Source organism: Schistocerca piceifrons, chromosome 2 (genome assembly GCF_021461385.2).
Source record: "Schistocerca piceifrons isolate TAMUIC-IGC-003096 chromosome 2, iqSchPice1.1, whole genome shotgun sequence".
Taxonomy (NCBI): Eukaryota; Metazoa; Arthropoda; class Insecta; order Orthoptera; family Acrididae; genus Schistocerca; species Schistocerca piceifrons.
In genome coordinates this window covers 911,066,094-911,072,333 of record NC_060139.1, presented here as the reverse complement: position 1 = coordinate 911,072,333, position 6,240 = coordinate 911,066,094, and the positions used below count along the sequence as shown (strand labels likewise).

Below are 6,240 nucleotides of genomic sequence, written 5' to 3'. Positions count from 1 at the left end.
CCCACTTTAGCACAAGCCAGTCACGAGCTGGAGCTTGGCATACGAAGCTGGGAGACCGAACCCTGCTCTGCATACACAGATTTGACCAACCAGCGACTTTAAACATTAATTGGGAGAAAAGGAAAAAGATTCAGCTTTGCTCCCTCTTTCCCATGTGTTTACACCATGTCTTTGCTAAAAGAATGACATAGATTGAACGACAGCCCTCCATAAAAAGATCGTGATCTCCCCTGTTGTGTCCATTTCGAACTTTCCAATGAACAGCCATAAACTCGTTAAAAGCCTCGTGCCTTCACAAATATATTTTGCAGCAGAGTCTGGACACCTGGGCGCCACTGCCCTATCCCACAAAAATCGCAGAAACTCTCAGCCATCTCATCCGCTTTCTACGTGACAAGGGCCCATATTCCACTTTATTGTCAGCCATCAGATCTTACAATGCTGCTCATAGCTGCAGCGACTCCTCGGCGCTAGTCAGCCTACCTGGATGTGGTCGCCTACCGACCGGCACCACCCAGTGTGTCTACCCAATGAGACAGGGGCACTTGGCTGTCAGCAAATGTTTTCACCAGGTTCCACAGAAAAAAGCTCCCCTCGGCACTTAGACACTGTAAGCTTTTACTGCAGTCAGTTGATTCAGCACCCTCTTTCTTCCAATGCAGGTAAAGCCTACCGCTATGCCTTCACTAGAGCACACAAGCAAGAGCGTTAACTACGCCAACCGTTTCACCATATGAATGAAGTTAGATCGTATCAAGTATCGCAACCAAGTAATAAAGATCACCTTTCCTATGAATATTAAGCAGCATGACACTGTATCAAAAGTGAGAGTCCCCTGCAAGCATCTATATAAACGATTTGGAAGACTATGTTAGCAGCCTTTAACGACTAATAAAGTCATCAGAAGATCAAAACAAATTCAATTTAGAAAAGATATCAGAATGGTGCGGAAATTGGCAGTTGATACTAAATAATGAAAAGTCATCCACATAGGTGCTAGAAGGAATCCGTTAAACTTCGGTTACATGATAAATCAGTCAAATCTAAAGGCCATAAATTCAACTAAATACCTAGGAATTACAATTATGAGTAACTTAAACTGGAAGGAACACATAGAAAATATTGTGGGGAATGCCAACCAAAGACGACGTATTATTGGTAGGAAACTTAGAGAATGTAGCAGATCTACAGAGGAGACTGCCTACACTTCACTTGTCTGTCCTCTTTTAGAATACTGCTGCGCAGTATGGGATCATTACCAGATAGGATTGATGGAGAACATCGAAAAAGTGCAAAGAAGGGCAGCACGTTTTGTATTATCGCTAAATATGGGAGAGAGTGTCACTGAAATGATACAGGATTTGGGCTGGACGCCATTTAAATGAAGACTTTTTTCGTTGCAACAGAATCTTCTCACAAAATTCCAATCATCAACTTTCTCCTCCGAATGCAAAAATATTTTGTTGACACTGACCTACATAGGGAGAAACGATGACCACAATAAAATAAGGGAAATCAGAGGTCGAAGGGAGCGATATAGGTGTTTTTTTTTTTTTTTTACATATAGGGACTTAACATCTGTGGTCATCAGTCCCCTAGAACTTAGAACTACTTAAACCTAACTAACCTAAGGACATCACACACATCCATGCCCGAGGCAGGATTCGAACCTGCGACCGTAGCAGTCGCGCGGTTCCGGACAGCGATATAGGTGTTCGTTCTTGCAGCACACTATACGAGATTGGAATAATAGAGAATTGTGAAAGTGGTTCGATGAACCCTCTGCTAGGCACTTAAATGTGATTTGCGGAGTATCCAGGTAGATGTAGAAATAGAAACATCTGCCATAGAATATGTGGGACAGTTGGAAGCGTGGAAATATAGGCAAATGAGTTTTTAAAAAGTATCACAAGTTGTACAGAGCATGCTGGGCTTCGAACAAGAAATAGATCAGAAATATAGTTCCTTGGATGTGAAAAAGGTTGTGGTAGGGAAAATAAAATCAATAACCGGAGTAAAGGCACAATTAGGGGTGAAATTTGTAACAGATAAATTTGCACAGAGCAAAAGTGACTGGATGTAACATGCTCTGTCTATATCGGAGACCAGGGTCCCAAAGCAAGCGTTACATTATAAGTCTTTGGAGAGAGGATTAGTAAACAGATCGAGGACAAGATGATGACATCAGAATAAGCTTACCTTAGCTGATACCTGGAAAGTAAGCAGAAGGTGAAGAAGAAGACGAAGGAAACGAACATGTATTATAAAAGGAATGAAAAAGGACATGATTTGCAAATGATGTAGCATGCAATTTACTTTTTCTCGTCTAATAATAAAAGTTAAAATTCCCATGCGCTTTTTATTGAATTAATATTGAATTTTGCTGTACTTCCTACAAAACATTCGAACACAGGCATTACATTTAGTTTTAACTTACCTGCTTCTTTGATTCAGTGCCCTAGTCGTCGCCATAGCTGATGTTACACAGATACTGCATGTCCACCAGATCTCCTTAAGTGCAAGAATAATTATAAGACTTCCTCATGTGTTGACTTTTATTGAAACGTGTTTTATTCACTTTCTCCTCAATTCATTCTGATCGTGTACCTCTACACCAATTTCTTCAAGATACTCGCCTTGAGCTCTCACATACGACTGTACAAGGACGCGCTGGCCGAAGATGACACCAAAGGCAAATCTTCAGTAATACTTAAAGTAAATGTTTAACAATAAATCTCAACTTCCACATGCAGATGTTTCACTGTTATAGAACGAATAATTGAATCACTTCCTGAGTTACAGAAGAATTTTAATTCAGCTGAAATATACAGGGTAATTCAGCTGCTCCTACCGCTGTCGTTTTATGCAACTCATAACGTTATAGCTGACTTCACAATCTACACTCGAGATGTTCGTATTCTCTCGCCTCTACGTGCAAGCTATTACTCCTACAGAGACGAATGAGCAGGACTTTTTTGTAGGAAATGTAATGTAGTTACATTTTGTGCTGGGATACGATTCCAATGGAGGCTACGGTTTTATTCAAGAAAAACGTACAAAAACGACCTTAAAAAGCACCTCCAACGCACACTCGTCCCCCACCTGTCAGGATTTCTAGTATGTTGTTCGTAGCACTCCCTCCTACCACTGTACAGAAATTTCCGACTACACGAACTATTCCCGATGTTAAACGTTTTTCGGCCTCCATTGACTGGGCTATTATACCACCAGCACAGTCGACTATTTTGCCAACATCATTAATTTAAAATTGTCCGTCGGGGTGTGAAAGAAACACTAATTTTGTTAACGTTACGCAAAAACTAATTACATTGACAATTCTATCCAAACTTTACGGTTACAAGCACACTAGTTTCGTAGCCAGAAGACTTGATGAATACAACGATGTAATTTTTTATTTTACTCTGTAAAATTTCACAAAATTATTAGGTGAAATTTACACAGATGTCACTTTTACAGTTGTTAAGTGCTCGACTACGTCGGTGACGTACCAATCAGTGCAAACCAAAAATGGTCGAATGCAGGAAACAATTCGTGGAGTCGCAAATATTTGTACGATAGCAGGAGAGAGTTCCATGAACAACATAGTAGAAATCCTGACAGGTGGCAGCTGAGTGTAGAAGTGGAGCTGCGTTTGAAGGTTACTTTTGTACATTTTCGTTGAATAACTCGAAAATTAGGGCCTATTACGCGTCCCAGTACAAATTTAACCATATTAAATTTCCTACAAAAAGATCCCGTTCATTTTTTCTGGAGGACTAATAGTTTGTGCGCAGAGAGCGAGACAATATGAAACTCTCGTGCGTGGTTTATGAAGATCAGCTATAACAGAACCTCAGTCTTTTACGATGTATTCTGTATTTCGCCACTAGAGAAATTTTAAATAACTAACCGGTGTCCATAGCTCAAAAATTAGAAATTTTACGGACCAATGCATTATGACGAAAACTGATAAATGAACAGACTAGTACTTCATGTGACTAGATCTACACACCTAATATACTAAGCAATAAGAATGAGCTAAGTGCAGCAAAGCAGAAAAAGTTACATTTCTATAAACCACACTGCTAAAACTGTAAACTGACACTGCTCGTAATCTGTGTAGCTAAGCGAACGACGTTTTTATTGGAGCAGCTGGAGAAATGCTATTGACAGTTGTCGATGGCGCGTGTACTGCCGACAGCGGGAAGTACAGATGGAAAAGATCTCGTGCTGTCAGTGAGCTACACGTGGTCATCGCTCGCGGGAAAACCCACAGAAATTTCCCGGCCCTCCCGTGTCGCTGGGACACGCCCTACGCCACCGTCTTATCTACAAGAGTAACGGAAACGTCGCAAGTTCGAAGAGCACTGAACTGCCACGAGGAAATTCCCATCTTTTCATGTCAGTCCCTGGCACTGCGATCGGATCTCGGAATCTTTCTGAAAGTGAACAGTTAACGTATGACTGTCATTAGTGGTATAGGTGTAGTGGTACTTTTAGGCGTGTCTCGTGGGTCAGAGCGAGGCTGGTTACCTTACTCAGACAATTTTGAGGAGTGTAGCAATGCTAAAAACTAAGCCAGCGGCGCCAGTAAACGTTTCCGAGCAAACCTGCGAAGGGATGCGTTACATAGTTTGTCTCACAAGGAACGTCTTGAGTGCGAGGTTGAAAACGGCCGATGATGTTTACGGCATTCGACGCCCCACATATTGTCTACTGTGCAACCACAATATTGGCTGCTAATGCTAACAGGTTGTGCGACTGGAGATACCCAATGGTGACCACAGCATGAGGCTATGGAGTGTAGTTGAACTGCTTAGTCGACGAGTAACTCACAGCAGTGCTGCAGTGCTAGTGGTCTTGATACAAAGCAGGGTAATGGCAACAATAAACAAAGCAAACATTGCATAATATCTGCAACAAACGTTGCCGAAGTTGACATTTCCTCAGAAAGGAAACCAATTAACTTCGCAGAGTGAGAAAGAAGTATCAGATGAAATATGAGCGTTCCTGCGATATGAGTGACTGGAAAGTGTGGTGTCACATACGCTGGACTGCGGGGATAATGTACGCGAGGAGTACAATCATGATTATACGTGCTTAACAAGTGAAAGTGATATTGAAACAGGTGTCGAGCCATCTAGTTCATCATCCTTACCAGAGAGGAAGCCATAAATCCCGTTTCCAGTGAAACTTAGTAAAGAACAATCGTTGTCCAAGGAGCAGGTACTAAATACAATTATGTACATGGAAGATTATCCGCAGCATAGTAATAAAAAAATACGAACAGGATTGCAGTAATTCCGCAGTAATACGATGTGTAGTGCATAAGAAAAACTACGGATGTTCGAGGGAGGTCAAGGTGCACTTGTTACAAAATTTGCTGTTTGCGTGTTTAAAGGATGCTCGATACAACTTACAGGATGTATGCGATAGTGACATATTACGTTGTGCACATTGCAAATTGCGCGCGACATAGATTACAGTGATTTCAAGGGAAGCCGTGGATGGCTGCCAACGGTCTTGCCGCAGTGGTAACACCGGTTCCCGTCAGATCACCGAAGGTCAGCGCTGTCGGGCTGGGGTAGCACTTGGATGGGTGACCATCCGGTCTGCTGAGCGCTGTTGGCCAGCAGGGTGCACTCAGCCCTTGTGAGGCAAACTGAGGAGCTACTTGATTGAGAAGTAGCGGCTCTGGTCTCGGAAACTGGCATACGGCCGGGCGAGCGGTCTGGTGACCACATACCCCTCCATATCCGTGTCCAGTGACGCCTATGGGCTGAGGATCACATGGCGGCCATTGGTACCGTTGGGCCTTCATGGCCTGTTCGGGAGGAGAGAAATAGAGAGAGAGAGAGAATGGGTGCATAACTTCATACAGTGCAACAGAATTGGCAGACGTAATTTCAAATAAAGTGTCAACTTTACCATGGACAGCAAACAATGAAATCGGCCCGAAAATTTGTAGATGGGATAAACAAACTTATCCCGTCGTTCAGTGAGGTACTTGTATTCAACTTCGATCAGTCGGGATGTGAAGAGGAAATGCATATGAAAGGAACCCTGGAAATTAGGAGTACCTTCGTAGTTATTAACACAACACTTCCAAATGAGCCTTTCTAAAACTGAACTACCGACGTCGCACTCAAGGGGTTCCTTGTCAGATGCTGTACATTGGTAAAGCATACCTCACACGGGACAATGGAACTAACGTTGACGTGGGCGCGTACGACATCCGAC

At 42.6% G+C, this 6,240-nt stretch overlaps 1 pseudogene; it reads left to right on the top strand.

Moving 5' to 3' along the window:
• Positions 1-5,513: 5,513 nt before the first annotated feature.
• LOC124778914 lies at positions 5,514-5,631 on the top strand (annotated as a pseudogene).
• Positions 5,632-6,240: the final 609 nt, after the last annotated feature.